At 40.9% G+C, this 21671-nt stretch overlaps 1 protein-coding gene across 4 annotated transcripts in view; it reads right to left on the bottom strand.

Annotated features, from left to right (window-relative positions):
* Positions 1–21671, bottom strand: part of ASAP2 (ArfGAP with SH3 domain, ankyrin repeat and PH domain 2) — a 356358-nt gene that overhangs the window by 199415 nt on the left and 135272 nt on the right. The gene's annotated exons all lie outside the window — the stretch shown is intronic.

Below are 21671 nucleotides of genomic sequence, written 5' to 3'. Positions count from 1 at the left end.
AAACAAGAATGCCCAGCATCCATGCAATGTCCTCTACATGCCCTGGGTAGGAAAAAGGGTATCTAAATGAAGGCAGGGCAGGTTTTCATATAACTTCTCCAGAAAGATTTATTATCTGGTGCTCTTTCCATATGGGGACACACTGGACACCTTCAGCTTACAAGGTCAGTTGTGTCCCTGGGCTGCCTCCAGCCCCACTTGCCCTTAAAGCCCCACGCCAAGATAGAATACTGCCAATCACCAAAGCCCCACCAGCCTCTAAGTAATTACTACATACAAAAAAAATTATCGAAATTGCATGCCTGCCTGTAGCAGTGGACATGTTAAGCTCCAGCCCAAGTTTGCTTTTCTTGAGTTTACATCCTGGTTGGGGCTCTTCTCCGAGTGTCCTGCCTGACATAGATGCTTCCTATTGAATGGGCTCCAGTAGAATCTTCTCAGGGTTGAGGAAAATGGGACCATCAGCAGAGGGGAGTCATGGGGAATGGTGGTCTCAGGAGGAGGATTGCAGTGCTGAATCAACAGTCCCTGAGAATAGCAATGCGGGATCTGGATGATGGACTTTGGTAGATATAGCTGGCTTCACATTGTTAGACAGTGTAAGTATGTGGGGTTTTATTTTTTTTGGGGTGGCGGGTAGCTAGTAAATGTGCTGGGAAATGTATTTTGTTTGCTTTGCGTATAGATGTCTTCAGACACCCAAATAATGTCATGTACTGTATAGCTGCTGGAGATGAAAGGGACACTAAACTAAAATCTTACTCTCCACAAATCATCCATACACATCGACTATTTACAGGCCGTTTATATATTATCTATCTCACCAACAGGAAGAATTATATATATATATATATATATATATATATATATATATATATATATATATATATATATATATATATATATATATATATAAAAATAAAAATAAAATAACGGCTATAGCAGCTGCTTGCCACAATCGCATGCAAATCCGGCAGGCTGGTTGTACCCAAGTTGATCTTTCTGGACAAGTTATATGAAAACCTGCCCAGCCTTCATTATATAATTTTTTTTTAAATTTAAAGTGGAGTTCCACCCAAAAATGAAATTTCCACTTTACTCGTGACCCGCTGACATGCCACATTTGACATGTAATTTTTTTTGGGGGGGGGAGCGGGTACCTGGTTTTGACAGGTACACAGCTCCCACTTCCTCTCCTGGTGCCACGGCGCAGAGCGCAAGTTCAGCTCTCCCCCCTCCCTCCAATCTACTGGGACACATCACAAGCTACACTTTTTGTAGCTGCTGACTTTTAAATGGGCTTTAATCAGCAGGAGAAAAAAATAAAAATCTAGGTTGTCTAGTGTCTTTAGTAAAGCAGAACTTCTTTCTGTTGGAAGTGTTCTACTCATCTTGCTCCCCTCCTCTGCGTGTATTGTGTTTTTTTTGGGTACCCAATTTTGACACGTACCCACTCCCACTTCCGTTGCTCAGCTGCCCCCACCCACCCCCCATTGCTTGCATCCTTTTGGACACGTCACATGCCCAAGTAGAGACCGCTCTGGATCACTGGGAGGGGAAGCGTCTTTTTAATAAAAGTCAGCAGCTACAGCATACGTACAGTAGCTGCTGACTTATTTTTCTATAAACACCTTTACTTTATTTATGTTTTTTTTTTTCCCTTCACTGGACCCACCGCTTTAAAAAGAAAGATGACAAAAAGGTATTTCCATTGAGATTTATTATAAATTGCATGCAGCAAATATAAAAGTAGTAGAGAATAAATGTTTAAAACATTGGTTATTTTATAACCTTTCCTTCTACTTAAAAAAAAATAAAATAAAAAAAAAAGGAACAAAAAAAAAAAAAAAGGTGCACTATTTGTTATTTTCAGGATTTCATTTGCTCCTAAGATGCGTAGAATATTAAATAGTCGCATGAAGACATGAAGTAGACATTCCAGCTAATTTTGAATAATAACTACATATGATAATTCCCATCATTGGCACTGCCATTCAGCGAGGAAGAAAGATCATTTTTCCTTAACAGTGAACAAGAACGCCGTCTTGTTTTGGGGAAAACAGCACAGATGTTTAATGGAGCAGAAAGGGTTTGAAAAGCAGACTGCAAATGATCTCATCCCTCCTGTGCCGCTACTTCTCACAACCACAGAATGACTGATAATTGGCAACCTCAGCAAGACGCCATTGGGGATCATCTCGCCAGCACTGGTGATGTGGGCTGAAGAGACCAGAGAAGAGGATGGCAGCAGAATGCCTGTTTTCTCCATCTTCTTCTCACAAATCAAAATAGACAAATATCTAAAGCTCACCGCACAAGCGTTACAATCCGATTGTACAATTTCCATTCGATTTACCAACAATTATGCAGTGCGTGGGCCTGGCTGATTGGATACAGATTTGGATTGATAAGGTTGGCCCTCATATTACAGATCGAAGGTTCATTCTATCTCCCTCAGTAGTACAATTCATAGTACCAAGACTTCATACATTAAAGAGCATCTTCATGGCATCTGAGCACCACAAACCAAAAACACTATTAATTCATTTTTAATATTCAAAGCAATGATTCATGTAGCATTTACTTCCTGGAATCTATCTGCCCTCAACTTAGGCATGCAGGCAGGGGAGTGTGCTTAGCTCAGAAAACCCCTCCTCCCCTCCCCTCATGAAAACTCCTGGGATGCATGACATCATAACCGGAAAAATGTAAAAAAAATAAAGTTTACACATGTAAATCTGATATACTTTCCTATCTATTTACTAATGCTAGCAGCATAAGGATAAAAATAATCAATGTTGATTGGGAGAGTGAAGTTCCACTTTAAAGTGGTTGTAAAGGTTCACATTTTTTAAATAAAAATAACAAACATGTTATACTCACCTGCTTTGTGCAAGGGTTTTGCACAGAGCAGCCCTGATTCGCCTCATCTGCGGTGCCCAGTTGGCGCTCCTGGCTCTTTCTCTTCATTGGGTGCCCCCACAGAGAGCATGGGGTGCACTCCCGAGTCCCACTGCTGTGTCAATTGACACAGACAGCAGGACTCGGCTCCGCCCCTGCTCTCGTGTCACTAGATTTAAATGACAGCAGCGGGAGCCAATCTATCCAATGAGGACAGACAGCAGCTGGTGAGAAAAAGTCTATCCAATGAGGACTGAAATGTGGGAGAAAGGGGGCGTGGCCGAGTCCGGCTGTCTGTGTCAATCTATTCTTAGACCTAAAAAGGTGGACAACTCTCCCCGTAAGGTGATGGAATCATTGTGGTTCCTGTAATTTCTTTATCAGATTTTTTTTTGCCAAGGCCGCCCATAGACTGTTCGAATCTTGGTAGGTTCAGCATGAACCAGTCGAGATTCAAACCATTAAATAGGCAAGCTGAATGTACCAAGTTAATCGATGAATCAACTTGGGTACAACCAGCCTGCTGGATTCGCATGCGACTGTCGCAAGTGGCTGCTATAGCCGCTAGCAACGATCACGGTCTTCCCCCAGCGGAAGACGATGGCTTGGCAGAAGGGAATCCCGCATCTGTCTGGTGTTCCAACCTTTGGTTGTAGGAAAGAAATTTGCTCCGTATTTGGCCGGCCTAAAGCTGGCCATGCACTATACAATTTCCTTGTACAATTTTCCCTTAGGTTTACCAAAATCATATAATATGAGGTCTAACCGAAACACTTTCAATTCATATGCAATCAGGCAGGCCCTTACACTATATTGTTGAAGGTAAATCTAAAGGAACTTGAATAAGTAAATGGTATAATGTATAGCCAGCTTTAGTGGTGAGTGAGGTAAGACGGAGGAGGAATATGGAATGAATTCCATTATGGAAACAAAGGGGTACCTAAATTTCAGATCGGCCAAATATTTGGGGATTGGTAATGGCACAGAAAATGCGAAATTTTGCCAGGATTTTACAATGCTTATGGTGTGTTTTTCATAGGTCATGTGACTCAAAAATGCATCAAAACCTAACACTGGTGCATTTTTTAATTCATTTTAACCTCAAAGTGTGTTTTTTTTTTACTTACCAAAAATGCAGCAAGCAGGATTTTTACCACCACAACAAAAGAAAGCACTACGAACCATTGTGAAGACACATAGCATTTCAAAGGATACATTTTTCTTGAACTTTTCTTGCACAAATGGTGCCAATAACGGCTAACAAATTCATATTCATTTAAAATTCATGATATTAATTAAAAAGTCGAATACAATACAATTATATATAAAAAATATATTTTATTTTTAATTGTCCTTTTTTTTTGTTTTTTGTCCAAGTACATCCTGCATTTTCAGTTTCGGCAATAAATTTCCATTTGGTGCATCTCTAGTAATATATCTTCTGTCCCATACAGCTTGGCTGCAGGTGACAACTAAGGGCTCATGCACATTGCTGTATCCGGTCTCTAGTGTAAACGACGGTTCCCCTCTAGGAAGCCCACAGATGCCATCTACAGCTGCCTATAGGAGTCAATGACTGTGCGCAGCTATTAACGTCTATAGGTGAGCACTTGCATAAACACCAAGAGTATGTTACGACCCCTACGCAAACATGTTTCTGCAGGTACTTGAGTATACTACATATATCCATTTATTTCTATAAGCAGCTGTATGCAGCTCCTAATTGGGGAAATGCACCTTCATTTACACAGAAGATGACAATTTCCTACCACGTCCCTTCAACGGAAATAGATCAAACTAATGACTTCTGTCAAGCAAAGATGGCCACACACTGAATGAAATTTGGCTGATCCCTGCTGAACTGGCCACATTTTGATCAGTATATTGCAGCATTCGATATGACACAAATCCAAAAACCGAAGGACTTGAAAAAGTAAAAAACAGATCAATACCTAGGTGCTGCAGAAAGTACTGCTGACCACATTTTATAATAAATATTTAGACTTTGGTGACAGGGACTCTTTAAATTTGATTGCTATACCTATTTTTCCATAAAGTACACTGTTTTTGATTACTCTAAATAAAAGTAAAAAAAAAAGATTAAAAGGTATGAAATAAACTCAAATTGATACGCTGAAATAAAAAAAAGAAAAGAAAAACACATAAAGCAAGCACATTCCTGTGCAGATCAACGTGCAAAAGAATTCAAGAGAGAGCAAGCTTATATAACTTAATTATGGTTTTCATTAGTCAGCCCTAAAGTGTCCCCAGACTTCCTCTATGGTCCCTGTTCTTCCTTGGAAAAGAAATGCTAAAAGTTTTTGCTTTTCCCACTCCATACCGGTGAAATCCAGTAGAAGGGCAGAAAGGTGGACGTGTAATTCAGGAATGCCGATTATACTCAGGAATAGCTTGGATCCGAGTGGTCATTAAGCAACTCAGATCATAGTCATAATGTATAGACCCAATTAGAGCAGCTCTGTACCTTGCCATTGCTGTAAACCAATTAAAGCTATAACAAGTGTAAATACTAGTACTATTTAAAACATTTGACGCATTCACAACAGAAGCTACCCTCCTTTTGTTGTGAATAAGCTGCATTTTTGTTAACACAGCATAAAACATTGATCTCGCAGATTGAAAGGTGAAGATGGGGGGGCGTAAAGGGCTGTTGCTGCAGACTTATTACACATTAAACACTTACTGTCTAAGGGTCCACCACCATCCTCACTCAAGCCAGTTCTTCACCAGTCTTAAGGTCCCTAGCATCAGTATCCTTGGGGTGGGAAGTTAGCTGCGATTCCTTGTAGCTTCACACTCCCACTGCACGTAAAGAATAGCCCACAGCCTTCTGGGAACTGTGAAGTGTCCCAGAAGGCTGTGGGCAAAGGAGGGGGGGGGGGCTTAACTTCCACTTTGATCGCCTAAGTGATCGGAGCAGGAGTGGGAGGGAGTACCTGGTTTTCCACAAAAAAAAAAAAAAAAAAAACGTGACAGAAGAGAGGGAGGGGAGGTGGAAAAGTGGAGTGCTTCAGAGTCCACAATGCGGGCTGTATAGCTATAAAATGCACCTTTTTTCAGGTGCATACAGCTAAAGGAGGGACACAGAGCAGACAGGTGGCATGTGAGTGGGTGACACAGGCATTCCCAGGCACATTTACTTAAGCATCAGGCTGAGCTTAATAGCAGCGGCAGTTGCTGGACTGTTGCTCAGCAGTGGGTGCATTTTTTTGGAGGTACCTCTGTGTTTGTGCTCAGCACTATGACCAGAGGACGTGGTTCAAATGCCACAAAAACCAAGGACACAAAGGGGTCACGCTCAGGTCCTAAGGACTCTCTCTGCAACACCATCCCTATCTAAGAAGGCTGGTCAGAGTGAGCCATTAGGGTCATGAGGGGCTGCAATTGCTTCTGACACTTCAGCCCCTGTCTATATAACTGAACAGGTTTTATCCTCAGCTATTAGTGGTTTAGAGGAAAAAATTAGTGGCTTTAAATCATGTCTTCACAGAGTGGAAGAAAACGCATTAGGTTTTTTTATTTTATTTATCGTACATCGCGTTCCCTTCCCTTCCTGTGGGAGGGGGGAAGTTAATCCCCCTTAGGGGGCCGTGAACAGGCTGAGGATTCCTCTTCCGAGGAATCAAGTGGAGAAGGACCTTTCTCAGCTTCACTTGCCGAGAAGTTGCTGGTGCATTCTCTTACTGAAATAATCCGCTTCACATTTAAACTAGCCTTAACGGAGTCGGTTGAAGAGCCCACTTTCTGTTTGAGTTCACTAAAGCCTATGACAGCCTTGCGTGCCTTTCCTGTCCATTCATTACTAGAAAAGATTATGTATTCTGAGTGGGTCACCCAGATTCTCAAAGGTCTGGCAGGAAGAATTTTGGGACAGATGGGTGGTCTCCACAACAGCTCCTCATTTACCCTGCTCACCAGAAGTATCTGCGTTTCGAAGTAGAAAAACTTAATTTTCCGTTTGTAGCCTTACCTTTCGGTCTAGCTACTGCACCTCGGGTGTTCAAAAAACTTTTGGTCCTTCCTCAAGGTATAACAATAATTGCATACCTGGACGATCTGCTCTTAATAGACCAGTCGGGAGTCTGCTTCTACCAAAGCGTGGTCACCACAGTTAACTACCTGGAATACCTAGGTTGGGTCATCAACCTAGAGAAATCTTTAAAGCCAGTAAGATTATTAGAGTGCTTGGGTCTGGTCATAGATACAGCCCAGAAGGGCTAAAGAAGAGTTGTTGGGGAAGATAGTGGCTTAATTGGAAGCAGTTCCCTATGCTCAGTTTCATTTGAGACTACTGCAAAACAGTATCCTATCAGCTTGGAACAAGAAGATTCATGCACTAGACTTTCCAATGCATTTGTTGCCAAAGGTGCGCCAGAGCCTCAGTTGGTGGAGGATATCCGAGAATCCGCAAAAGGGAAATCCTTCTTAGCGGTTAGCCGGAAGGTGGGAAATGGTCCAGAACCAAAAGGAACTTGCCCATCAACATTCTAGAGATTCAGGCAGCGCGTCTAGCCCTAAGGGCCTGGACATTCAGGTTGAAGAATTCTGTCAGGATTCAATCCGACAATGCCACAGCAGTGGCTTATATCAATCACCAAGGGGGCACCAGAAGTCAGGCAGTCCAGGGAGAGCTAACCATATCCTAACCTGGGCAGAAAAACATGTGCCATGCATATCAGAAATCTTCATTCCAGGGATAGAGAACTGGAAAGCAGACTACTTAAGTCGCCAGCAGTTGTTCCCAGGGGAATGGTCCCTTCATCCTGACATCTTTCTGACTATAGGCCAAAGGTGGGGGCTGTAGATTGGTTTGTGTCCAGGTTCAAATACAAAGTTGATAACTTTGTGTCAAGAACAAGGGATGCACTTGCATGCGGAACAAATGCGTTGCTGACCCCGTGGGATCAGTTCTCACTGATTTATGCATTCCCTCCTATTCTGCTGCTACATTGACTTCTTTGCAGGATCAAGCAGGAAAGGAAGTTGGTAGTTCTTGTGGCCCCAGCGTGGCCCAGAAGATCTTGGTATGCAGAAATTGTAAAGATGGCGGTAGGGGCCCCATGGACCCTACCACCATGTTCAGATCTGCTATCGCAGGAATCATTGCTCCATCCTACTTTACAAGCGCTAAATTTAACGGTTTGCCTATTCAAACCTACATTCTAAAGAATCGTGGGCATTCAGCCTCAGTGATACCTACCTTGATTAATGCAATGAAGCCAGCTTTCAGACTTACTATAGAGTCTAGAGGGCATGTTTACTGGTGTGAATCCAGGGGTTAGCATCCTAGGAATTATGTCATAGGTAGAATTCTTGCCTTTCTGCAAATGAGGCTAGAGATGAAACTGGCCTTGAGTACTGTCTAGGGCCAGGTCTCGGCCTTATTAGTATTGTATTAACATCCACTTGCTTTGCATTCTTTGGTCCGAAGCTTTATACAGGGGGTAACGTGGCTTAATCCACCAGTTAGAGCACCCCTGAATTCTTTGGGACTTGAATTTAGTTCTGTCGGCATTACAGAAACAGCCTTTTGCACCGATACAACATATTCCTTTGGGCCTTTTGACAAGGAAGCTAGTTTTTCTGGTAGCCAATTCTTCTGCAAGAAGGGTATCAGAGTTGGTGGCTCTTTCTTGTAAAGAGCCATATTTAATCGTTCACAAGGATAGATTAGTGTTGTGTCCTCATCCTAGCTTTCTGCCAAAGGTGGTTTCAGGTTTTCACCTAAACCAGGATATTGTTTTACCTTCATTTTTTCCAGAATCCTGTTCTAAAGGAAGAAAAGTAACTACATTCTTTAGATGTAGTGAGAACAGTCAAAATCTATTTGAAGGCCACTGCTCAGATTCAGAAAACAGGTGTTTTGTTAGTGTTGCCTGAATGTCCTAGAAAAGGATAGGCAGCATCAAAATCCACTATTGCCAAATGGATTTAGCAGGTAATTATTCAAGCTTTTGGCTTGAAGAGGAAGATTCCAACTTCAGGTCAAAGCGCACTCCACCAGGGCTGTTAGTGCTTTGTGGGCAGTGCATCACCAAGCCTCCATGGCTCAAATCTGCAAGGCTGCAACCTGGTCTTCAGTCCATATATTCACCATATTCTATCAGGTAGATTTAACAAGGCATGAGGATGTCGCCTTTGGGCGCAGTTTGCTGCAGGCAGCAGTATAGGTCCTCAGGTCTGTTTGCACCCTACTATTGTCTGTGTCCTCTCCTCTCAGGTGGCATTGCTCTGGGACATCCCATACAGTTATTACTGTGGCTCTGTGTCCCGTCATGTACGATAAAGAAAATAGGATTTTTATAACAGCTTACCTGTAAAATCCTTTTCTTGGAGTGCATCACGGAACACAGAGGTCCCTCATATGGGGAATTGAACTTTCTGTATAGGGTGTGCCAGTGTCCATCACCTGAAGGTGCCATATAACTCATACAGTTATTACTGTGGCTCTGTGTCCCGTGATGTACTCCAAGAAAAGGATTTAACAGGTAAGCTGTTATAAAAATCTTATTTTTCCTTTATACAGTAAAAAAGTGGTTATTAAATACTACCAAAAGAAGGTTCTGTCTCAAATGCTGTTAAATTATTTTGGATAGTGCTGCATAATGCAGTAACTGTCAGTCAAACGAACACAACACTAAAATGTCCCGGTAACGAAGGGGTTATACCAGCTGCTACTTAAGTGCTTTATTGAACAGTTCACTATGTAAAGGGCTCTTATGGCTACAAGTGACAGGTTCTCTTTTACAAAGAAAGGCCAGCATACCACCGATGCTATTCAGACTTGTAGTCAGCTCAAGGAGATAAAAACAGATGACCAGCATGTCTCTGAATTATTGGTTGTTTACATATATATACACACACACACACACACACACACACACACACATACACAAAACTCTTAAGCCAAGAGACTGAAGGAGATTTATGGCGCACAGGTCTTCGACTTATGACTACACAGCATTACTATTGGCCACGCATACCCTTCTGCTTTGGCCTGTCAGGTAGATGTGGTAGGCTTCATACACAGGTTCTGTTTTTACACATCCACTAACCTGGCATTTTATACTCCGATCGTCCCCTCCAGTGCAGACTCAATTCACATCTCTAAATCTTGCCTACTCATGTAAAACTGGAACGATTACCATAAACAAACACACTTCACCACTTCAAATAGTTTTCAGACATATTTTGTACAACGTTCCCCGTCCTCCTTCCACTGATTCACCACAGGAATGCCGCGGGGGGCGGCCCAGTGCTGGAAATCACTGTTTGCACCTGTCAGTAACCGCTCTGCTTGCCAATTACAATACAGAGAACAAGGCTGGCTGACATCACAGGGAATTACCACACAAATCTGGGCATTACAGGATGGAAAGGAAAAGCTTTAGCTTGGCTTGCAAAAGCTTAAAGTGTATTTCCACCTTCTACCAAAATTTAGAACCGCTCTACCTCTCTTCACAATCTACATTTGTGATGTTCTCATTTACACAGGATAACTAAAAAGAGTGACTAAATTAGTTCCCACCAGAGTGGATGTGATTTAAATCAAGTCAATTTAAATCACAATTGAAAATCACTAGCAAAAAGGCTTTAACCACTTAACCACCGGGCCATAGCCGAATGACAGCTACAGAGCGGCTCGATAACTCTGGGAGGGCATACATTGCCATCTTCTCAGAATCGCGATCCTGCAAACCCCCTGGGGAGTGCACATGGGAGTATCTGTGACTGCCGGGTCCGCATCACGGATAACGGTAAACGACGGATTGGTCACTTGTAAACAAATCGGCGCCTCAAGTCCGGTTCCTCTCTCCCCTATGTACTGATCGGTACAGTGGGAGCAGAGAGGGGAGAGATTGGGTGCAGCAGCACTGCGGGCTGGATCTGTAGCGCCCACAGTGCTGATCTGTGCCCATTGCTGCCTTATCAAGCCATCCATCCATCCTCAGCCATCCCTCTGTCATACTCATCCAGCCAGCAATACTCATCTATTCATCCATGCTCAGCCATCCATACTCAACAATACTCATCCATCCATCCAACCCCAGCCATAGGACAACTTTGTGTAAAAAAAAAAAAAAAAAAAATGCGTTTTCATTTTCTTTCCACATTTTCCAAAAACGTACAGAAAAAAAAAATGACATGTTCAAAAGATACATTATGCCTCATAGATTAGGGGTGTTTTCTTTCCAAAAAGAAAGATTAGGGGTGTTTCCATTGTCCTGGTGCACCAGGGCATTCAAAAGTGTATTGCCTTGTACACACAGTCAAAAAAGGACCGATCGGATTATATTGTTGGAAATTCCGATGGAAAAAATTTGAGAGCAGGATCTCAAATTTTCAGACAAAAAATCCGATCTGACTTTTTCCGATCATTTGTAGAGAATTCCGATCGGAAAAAGTGCCACGCATGCTCAGATCAAATTACGAGACCAAAGCTATTGGCTACTAGCCTCAACGTAGTCCCGTCGTAATGAACAAACGTCATCACATTCCAAACTATCGGATTTTGCGTCAACTTTGTCCAACCATGTGTATGCAACACCAGACAGTTGTCAGACGGATTTTGTTGTCAGAAATTCTGACCGTTTGTACAAGACATACGAGGTAGTCAAGTGCAATTTATGCTCCTAGAACGCCTGAAGGTGCTCCCTGCATGTTGGGCCTCTGTATGTAGCCAGGCTGTGTAAAAGTCTCACATGTGGCATCGTCATACTCAGGAGGAGTAGTAGAATGTGTTTTGGGGTGCAATTTGTGGTATGCATATGCTGTGTGTGAGAAATAACCTGCTAATATGACAATTTTGTAAAAAAAGAAATAAAAAAATGTAAAATCTTGAATTTGCAAAGAATTGTGGGAAAAAATAAAAAATTACAACTTCAAAAAAACTCACCATGCCTCTTACTAAATACCTTGGAATGTCTATATTCCAAAACTGGGTAATTTGGGGGGTATTTGTACTTTTCTGGCTTGTTAGGGTCTCAAGAAATGAAATAGGCCTTCAGTACTTCAGGCGTGATCAATTTTCAGAGATTGGCACAATAGCTTGTGGACTATAACTTTCGCAAAGACAAAATAATATAAACCGATTTGGGTTACTTTTACCAAAGATATGTAGCAATATAAATATTGGCCAAAATGTATTAAAAAAATGACTAATTTGCAAACATTTTAACAGAAACTGGGAAAAATTACATTTTTTAAAAGAATTTTCTGGCTTTTTTCTTTTATAGAGCAAAAAAAAAAAAAAACAGCAGTGATTAAATAACACCAAAAGGAAGCTTTATTTGTGTGGAAAAAAGGACAACAATTTCATATGGGTACAGTGTTGCATGACTGAGTAATTGTCATTTAAAATGTGAGCACCAAAAGCTGAAAATTGGTCTGGGCAGGAAGGGGGTTTAAGTGCTCAGTGGGTAAGTGGTTAAACCAACTCAATTTAAATCATATATTTTTAAACACTTCAGCCCCGAAAGAATTTAGCCCCTTCCTGACCAGAGCACTTTTTGCGATACGGCACTGCGTCGCTTTAACTGACAATTGCGTGGTCGTTCGACGTTGCAGCTAAACAAAATTGACATCTTTTTCCCACAAATAGAGCTTTCCTTTGATGTTATTTGATCACCTCTGCAGTTTTTATTTTTTGCGCTACAAACAAAAAAAAGTGCAAATTTTGGAAAAAAAAAAGATTTTTTTTTACTTTTTGCTATAATAAATATCCCCAAAAAACACATTTTCTTTCTCAGTTTAGGCTGATATATATTCTTCTACACATTTTTGGTAAAATCAAAAAAACAAAACAAAAAAAAAAAAAACGCAATAAGCATATATTGATTGGTTTGTGCAAAAAGTTATAGCGTCTACAAAATAGGGGATAGAGTTATGGCATTTTTATTATTATATTTTTTTAGTAATGGCGGCGATCTGCAATTTTTATCGTGACCGCGACATTGTGATGGACACATCGGACACATCTGACACTATTTTGGGATGAGTGACCAATGTGTAACTGACACTGGCAGGGAAGGGGGTTAAACACTAGGGGGCGGTCAAGGGGTTAAGTGTGTCCTAGGGAGTGATTCTAACTGTAGGGGAGATGGGCTCACTACAACATGACAGATCACTGCTCCCGATGACAGGGAGCAGTAGATCCCTGTCGTGTTGCTAGGCAGAACGGGGAAATGCATTGTTTACATAGGCATCTCCCCATTCTGCAGCTCTGTGTCATGATAGCTAACCCCCCAGTGGACAGAGTATGCCGGATCCGCTAAGCTACGTCTTAAAAGGGGACGTACAGGTACGCCCATTTGCCCAACCATGCCCTCGTATATCGTCATACGGCGGTCAGCAAGCAGTTAAAAGAGCAACTGTCATCTCTGTCCTGCAGCGGCTCCTCCTCTGACCCGCTGTTGACTCACCGACAGTCTCAATCACTTTAATGGGACGGCTGGTGATGCGGCACTGACACAACAAGGTGAGGGACGTGGCGGAAGCAGGTGCGTGGATACCCGCTAACGGGCGCTGCCTTGATGGATCTGAAATGACAGATGCTCTTTAAATCTGCGCACTTATTCTAGCTGGTAGTTAGAATCTTTATTATTTGCAAACAAAATTAAGGTTTCCTATTTAGAATAATAAGCCATCAGGTTAGTAAAACAGCGTTATTACTGATTCAATCATACAGTTTGTAATGTACAATGGGATAAAAGAATATTCCTGAACTTTGTGTTATCTCACACTGTGAAATTGTGTGAATGCATTAATGCAGTGCATGTTATCTCAGCTTGCAGAGCTTGGATTACCTGAATGAGTTTACCAAAAAAAATAATAATAATATTGCAGAATATACAGCATCATACTACATAACTAAGCTCCATTTCTTGCTGAATAAACAAAATTCTACGGTGCGTCTTCATCCGATCCCCTATAGGGGAGAGCGGTGATCTGACAGGTCCAACACGACAGTGTTCAGAGACAGACCTGTCATCTTCCTGCTCAGCGGGGATTGCCGAAACTATCCCCCGATGAGCAGAGCGGGCTCCGCACACAGACACATTGAAAGGAGCCCTAAGCGTTTAAGCAGTTAAACTTTTTTCACTTACACAAAAAGTCTATTCCTTTGACAAATTGTTACAATGTTTATACTTAAGTTCAACTGATATAAATCACTATTCGTTTTCACTCCAAAGGACTATGTGGACTTTGATCACAATCTTGAGTACATTTAAGCGATTGTCTACGAGATATTTTGCACTGTTTTTTGCACATGTCACGATAGTTCATGCGAATATAACCGAAGAGACAAACACGAAAAGGTTTCTTGTACAGTAACAGAATGAACCATTTTCATTTAATCAGTACAGTCTTTGTCCGTAAAAAATGGAGTGACCAAGACCGCGTATGCCTGGAAACTAAAGACTACTTTCCAATTCCATACATGACATAATCGCCAGATGCTGTATTCGGTCTTATAAGAATTTTTTGAACGCTAGAAACCTATTGGTTTTTGATAGGAGACTAGCATGCAAAAAAAAAAAAAAAAAAAAAAAAAAAAAAAAAAGGCGACGATCATTCGTCTGATATTCTCATTGTGTGTATAAGGCTTAAATAATAATTCATAAGCACCAACAGTGAACACATCCAGTTAACAACGGATAATGAAAATCTGTCAGCACAAAAGAGACAAGGCTAACGTGGATGTAAACCCCCCATGTACCCAGTGAAGTGAACAGCCTCAGATGATACACAGTAGAGCTGCACATTTCTTAGAATAAAAAGATCACCATTCTCGGGACGTAAAATCTTTCACATTATAAAAAAAAAAAAAAAATGGGCTAACTTTACTGTTTTTTTATTTTTTATTCGTGAAAGTAAAATTGTTTCCCAAAAAATGCATTTGAAAGGCCTCTGCGCAAATACAGTGCGACATAAAATATTTCAACAACCGCCATTTTATTCTCTAGGGTCTCTACTAAAAAAATATATAGAATGTTTGGGGGTGCCAAGTAATTTTCTAGCAAAAAAATAAATAAAATGATTTTACCTTGAAACCAACAAATGTCAGAAAAAGGTTTAGTGTTTAAATGGTTAGATCAGTGATTCTCAACCAGGATTCCGTGAAACCCTATGGTTCCTTCAGAGGTTGCTGGGGTTCCTTCAGCATTGGGCAATTTCTGCCTCTCCGATAAGTTCCCACTGACCCCATTGATCTTTTTAGCTATCTGTAAGGAGATAGAAAGACCACAGACCACAAGTGTAAGGACCATTCTTCCCACTGACCATCACACTATTGCAGTGTTTCTCAAAACCAGTCCTCAGGCCCCCCCAACAGGTCATGTTTTCAGGATTTCCCTCAGATGAAACGGCTGTGGTAATTACTAAGGCAGTGAAACTGATCAAATCACCTGTGAAAAATAATGGAAAACCTGAAAACATGACCTGTTGGGGGGGCCTGAGGACTGGATTTGAGAAACACTGCACTATTGTATCATGAGTTGTATTTTAAAATTGATAAATTGTTACAATGTTTATACTTAAGTTCAACTGATAAAGAATGTTATGATTCTTGGCAGACTGCCCAGTTTTTTTCTTCCTCTCTTTTGATGGCTGTGGCTTTAGAAGAGCAGAGAGAATTCTTTGCATAGTAACAATTGTGAAACACTTGTCAAGATCACAATGGGAAAAAAATCGTGATAACGATTCTTGACAATTAATCGTGCAGATCTAATACACAGGGATGAAAAAAAAAATCTCCCTACATAAAATATACAGTGCCTTGCAAAAGTATTCACCCCTTGGCATTTTTCGTGTTTTGTTGCCTCACAACCTGGAATTAACATGGATTATTTGAGGATTTGCATCATTTACTTTACAGAACATGCTTACAACTTTGAAGATTTTTTTTTATTTTTTATTTTTATTGTGAAGCAAACAAATAGGACAAAATACTAGAAAAAGTCAATGTGCATAACTATTCACCCCCCTAAAGTCAATACTTTGTAGAGCCACCTTTTGCGGCTATCACAGCTCCAAGTCGCTTTGGATAAGTCTCTATGAGCTTGCCACATCTTACCACTGGGATTTTTGCAAAACTGCTCCAGATCCTTCAAGTTGGATGGTTTGCGCTTGTGAACAGCATTCTTTAACTCTGACCACAGATTTTCTATTGGATTGAGGTCTGAGCTTTGACTAGGCCATTTCAACACATTTACATGTTTCCCCTTAAACCACTCAAGTGTTGCTTTAGCAGTGTGTTTGGGGTCATTGTCCTGCTGGAAGGTGAACCTCCGTCCTAGCCTCAAATCACACACAGGTACAGGTTTTGCTCAAGAACATCCCTGTATTTAGCACCATCCATCTTTCCCTCAACTCTGACCAGTTTCCCAGTCCTGACTGCTGAAAAACATCCCCACAGCATGATGCTGCCACCACCATGTTTCACAGTGAGGATGTTTTTTTTGGGTGATGTGATATGTTGGGTTTGTGCCAGATATCGAGTTTTCTTTATGGCCAAAAAGTTAAATTTTAGTCTCAACAGACCAGTGCACCTGCTTCCATACATTTTGGGAGTCTCTCACATGCTTTTTCGCAAACTCAGAACTTTATTTTTTTCTGAAAGTAATAACTCTTCTGGCCACTCTACCATAAAGCCCAACTCTTTGGAGGGTACGGCTTATTGTTGTCCTATGTACAGATACTCCAGTCTCTGCTGTGGAACTCTGCAGTTCCTCCAGGGTTACTTTAGGTCTCTGTGCTGCCTCTCTGAATAATGCCCTCCTTGCCCAGTCCGTGAGTTTCGGTGTGCGGCCGTCTCTTGGCAGGTTTGTTCTTGTGCCGTGTTCTTTCCATTTGGTTATGATAGATTTGATGGTGCTCCTAGGGATCAAAGATTTTGATTTTTTTTTTTTTTTTTTTTATAACCTAACCCTGACTTGTACTTAACAACATTGTCCCTTACTTGTTTGGAGAGTTCCTTGGTCTTCATGGCAGTGTTTGGTTAGTGGTGCCTCTTGCTTAGGTGTTGCAGCCTCTGGGTCCTTTCAAAAGGGTGTGTATATGTAATGACAGATCATGTGACACTTAGATTGCCCACAGGTTGACATCATTTCACTAATTATGCGACCTCTGAAGGTAATTGGTTGCACCAGAGCTTTTTATGGGCTTCATAACAAAAAGGGTGAATATATACGCGCATGCCAATTATCAGTTCTTAATTTCTGAAAAATCGTTTTATGTATATTTTTTTCTAATTATACTTCACCAACTTAGACGACTGTGTTCTGATCCATCACATATAATTCATATTAAAAAAAAACATTGAACAAAATAGGTAAAAATCCAAGGGGGGTGAAAACTTTTGAAAGGCACGGTACATGCATATTTGCTGTCTTCCGCTTTATATACTATTTAGAAAGTGCACATCCTGTTAGAGATTTCACTTCCTGATTCACCTGTGGGTGTGGATTTTTGCCATACATTGTGAGACAGCTGACTGGAGAAAAGGCACAGGAAGGAAGAAACAATGCAGAGCTGTGCTGTGAATAGACTAGCTCTCTGATATTTATAGCACCCACCCTGACACAAAATTCAGCCTGGTTTTCTGATAGTTGATGGAGAACTTGTCAGAAGTTAGGATAGCTGATGGCAAAAGAATGGAGTAGGAGAAAGCCACGGGACTTAAGGTTTTGAGGAGAGATAAGAAAACACTGCAGATATATGTGCCCAGTTCAAATTTCATTAATAGGGTTTACTTCCATTTTAATTATAGTAAATATAAGTTCCCAACCCCTTACCGAACACTCCATGAAATATTATTAGTAAGATTAGTTATAAGGAACAATTTTCAATCAAGTAAAAAAGGTGATTGTTAAATATTTAAGTTATGCTATGTGAATGGGAACATGTAAAAAATATAAAATAAGTGTTCCCTCAATTTGGCTGCAAAAGCAGATCTAGAATTTAAAGGCCGATTCCACCTTTAAAAACACTGTTACACCCATATTTAGGGTACAACATGTAACATGGTTGAAAGTGGGGACTCCCACCTCCAAACTGATCCTCCTCAGAGCATTTCGGGGTCTTCTCCCCTGCAGCTGTCACTTTTGAATTTTGTGCTGCTCTGCGGGATTCCACCTGTACAGCTTTGTCATTCATTTATAGAGATCTGTAAATGAATGAATGAACTAAATGTCATCTGTCACCTTGGCAGGTGGACTTGTGACCCTTAATAAAATAAAAAAAAGTGGTGATGACAGCGCACATAATTCACTAACTGAGATCAGTACCTTTTTGAGCTGGAGGAGAAGCTGCAGGAGCCGCACACTGCACCCTCAATCCACAGATTTTTGGAGACTAAGGATATTGCTTGGTGTCACTTTAAATCATACAATCTATTCGGCACCAGGAATGTGGATGGACGAATCCTACCTGCTGCGCTATTGTATTATGACAGTGAGGAAATGTCCCTGCCGTTGACAGTGGCACTAATTGTTTGGCAACAAACCCCACAGGCTGGTTGTTTAAAAGTCGATCGATCAATTTCTGTATAACTAGCCTGCCCATACATGGATGGAAAATTCAGCTGGTCCCTGCTGAACTGGCCAAATTTCAATCCATGTATGGCTAGGTTAAGTAAATCTGCATACTTTTCATAGCAAATTGTACAAAATGTTCAGTAGAAAAAGGATGCAGAGATGGTTACTGGTGTTTAAAGACAATTAACAGGCTCTGGTAACATTACATGAACAAAGTCATTCATTCATCTGATAAGATTTATCAATCTGCTGCCCCACATCGTATATACAGTATCCATATAAATTCCTAACAATACGGAAATCCTACGTATACATTTCATTAGAACGATACACTTTCATCCAGCTGCAGTCTATGACAGCAAAATATAGAACACCTTCCCTACTGGGAATCCCCGCTGAGCAGACATCACATCCATCACAAGCACATTTATAGATACTCCTGGAGGAAGAACGCTGGGAGGACAAAAGAACAACCTAAGAATATAGTGCTCAAAATTAAATGGGGGCTCCGGGTGAGGGATAGGAACATACAGCAAGTATGGGAATTCTTCCCTGTACAATAGCTTCTGCAGACTCACTGTAGGGTTACATTATTGAAAGGTATGTGGCCCTAAACTAAAATAAACAAAATAAAAATAAATATATACAGTCAGGTCCATTAATATTGGGACATCGACACAATTCTAATCTTTTTGGCTCTATACACCACCACAGTGGATTTGAAATGAAACAAGATGTGCTTTAACTGCAGACTTTCAGCTTTAATTTGAGGGTATTTAATTCCAAATCATTCAAAATCAGGTGAACGGTGTAGGAATTACAACAGTTTGTATATGTGTCTCCTACTTTTTAAGGGACCAAAAGTAAATGGACCGATTAACAATCATCCATCAAACTTTCCAAAAAATCCTTTGCGGTAAATTACAGCCTGAAGTCTGGACATCAGCAGATGCTGGGTTTCATCCCTGGTGATGCTCTGCCAGGCCTCTACTACAACTGTCTTCACTTCCTGCTTGTTCTTGGGGCATTTTCCCTTCAGTTTTGTCTTCAGCAAGTGAAATGCATGCTCAATCGGATTCAGGTCAGGTGATTGACTTGGACATTGCATAACATTCCACTTCTTTCCCTTAAAAAACTCTTTGGTTGCTTTCACAGTATGCTTCGGGTCATTGTCCATCTGCACTGTGAAGCGCCATTCAATTTGTTCTGAAGCATTTTGCTGAATATGAGCAGATAATATTGCCCAGAACACTTCAGAATTCATCCAGCTGCATTTTTCAGCAGTCACATCATCAATATATACAAGAGAACCAGTTCCATTGGCAGCCATACATGCCCACACCATGACACTACCACGCTTCACTGATGAGGTGGTATGCTTTGGATCATGAGCAGTTCCTTTCCTTCTCCATACTCTTCTCTTCCCATCACTCTGGTACAAGTTGATCTTGGTCTCATCTGTCTATAGGATGTTATTCCAGAACTGTGAAGGCTTTTTTAGATGTTTAGATGTTGTTTGGCAAACTCTAATCTGGCCTTCCTGTTTGAGGCTTACCAATGGTTTACATCTTGTGGTGAACCTTCTCTATTCATTCTGGTGAAGTCTTCTCTTGATTGCCGACTTTGACACACATACACCTACCTCCTGGAGAGAGTGTTCTTGATCTGGCCAACTGTTGTGAATGGTGTTTTCTTCACCAGGGAAAGAATTCTTCAGTCATCCACCACAGTTGCTTTCTGTGGTCTTCCGGGTCTTTTGGCGTTCCTGAGCTCACCGGTGCGTTCTCTCTTTTTAAGGATGTTCCAAACAGTTGAACTGGCCACACCTAATGTTTCTGCTATCTCTCTGATGGGGTTTGTTTTGTTTTTTCAGCCTAATGATGGCTTGCTTCACTGATAGTGACAGCTCTTTGGATCTCATATTGAGAGTTGACAGCAACAGATTCCAAATGCCAATAGCACACTCGAAATTAACTCTGGATCTTTTATCTGCTCCTTGTAAATGGGATAATGAGGGAATAACACCTGGCCACAGAACAACTGAGCAGCCAGAGATCTCTTCAATATACTGTATGTTTGAGAAATCTAGGGGGAAAATGCCTATTTCGTTATTTTATTTATAATGTAACAGGAAAAAATTAAAATTAAAATCAAACATCTAAAATACATACTCCTTAACCAGATGTAGTTACATAGTATATAGGAACACAAATATAATGCACCTGTACTGGTTACCTTTAAACATCCAACAGAAATAAATATTTATGCAGTCCGCAGCTTTTGAGCTTCCAAAGAGTGAACGTGAATAACAAGGTGAGCAATGGTAGATTTTTTTTTAACATGCTTTCTCAGGCTCTAGTCTGCTTCATCGTGCATTGTCAAAAAAGGGTCAGATGTGGTTTCCTGTGCAGCGTAGTGCATGGAGAGCTTTATTAAAAGTGTAACTAAAGAAAATCCTTATTATGCAAAAACATAATATATATACACATAATATTTAATAACCCTGTCATCCTTTATTTTTTTCGTCCTCTATAAGCTCCCAAACCTCTCCTTTTTCTCTTCTCACTTACATTTGTCAGGGGTGAGCAGTGCATGTTGGTTGTTGTCATTAGAGGGCACTTCACTTTGTATAATGGTGTCCTGCAGTTACGACAAGGGATGAGGCCAGGTGAGTTTATAATCTGTATTGATTTGCCCCGTTTTCCACATTATAATATGGGTTTGGTTATTTACTGATCCCTCCAATGAGGTTTGAGTTGGCATTTATTCTTCCTCTGTGTTATAGTATAAAAGACAGCAGCTAATGTGTGTTTGTGGAACCCCTGATGGTGTCATTTGTGATTAAACTGGTCGGGTGGAGTTTGGGGACATGTCTAGTAGCCATCTTTGATATGGGAAAACTGATCTGCATTCCAATACAACACTGTTTTACACTGTTAGTGCAATTTTAAATGAAAGGGTGAGTTTTGAATTAGTTTTATAATATGGGGGATGTTGCTTGTGTTTTGTACCCTTATATAGAACAGCGGACTGCCGGGGCTGAGTTAACTGGCGTGAGCATTTTGGCTGTATTCCACTTCCCTTGGAAAGTTTGCAGTGATTGAAGATTGGGTTGATGCTGGTTGCTGGAAGAGGCTGCTTATACAAGGGTGCTTGGACCTATGTTTTCTAGATGGTCATTATTTTCTGGTAAGCGTGCTATACCACTGCATG

The sequence above is a fragment of the Lithobates pipiens genome, unplaced genomic scaffold, assembly GCF_037356315.1.
Source record: "Lithobates pipiens isolate NorthernLeopardFrog02 unplaced genomic scaffold, aLitPip1_a1.2 Scaffold_18, whole genome shotgun sequence".
In the NCBI taxonomy this organism is placed as follows: Eukaryota; Metazoa; Chordata; class Amphibia; order Anura; family Ranidae; genus Lithobates; species Lithobates pipiens.
Note: the sequence above shows the minus strand (reverse complement) of the source record. Positions and strands in the feature narration are given on the sequence as shown.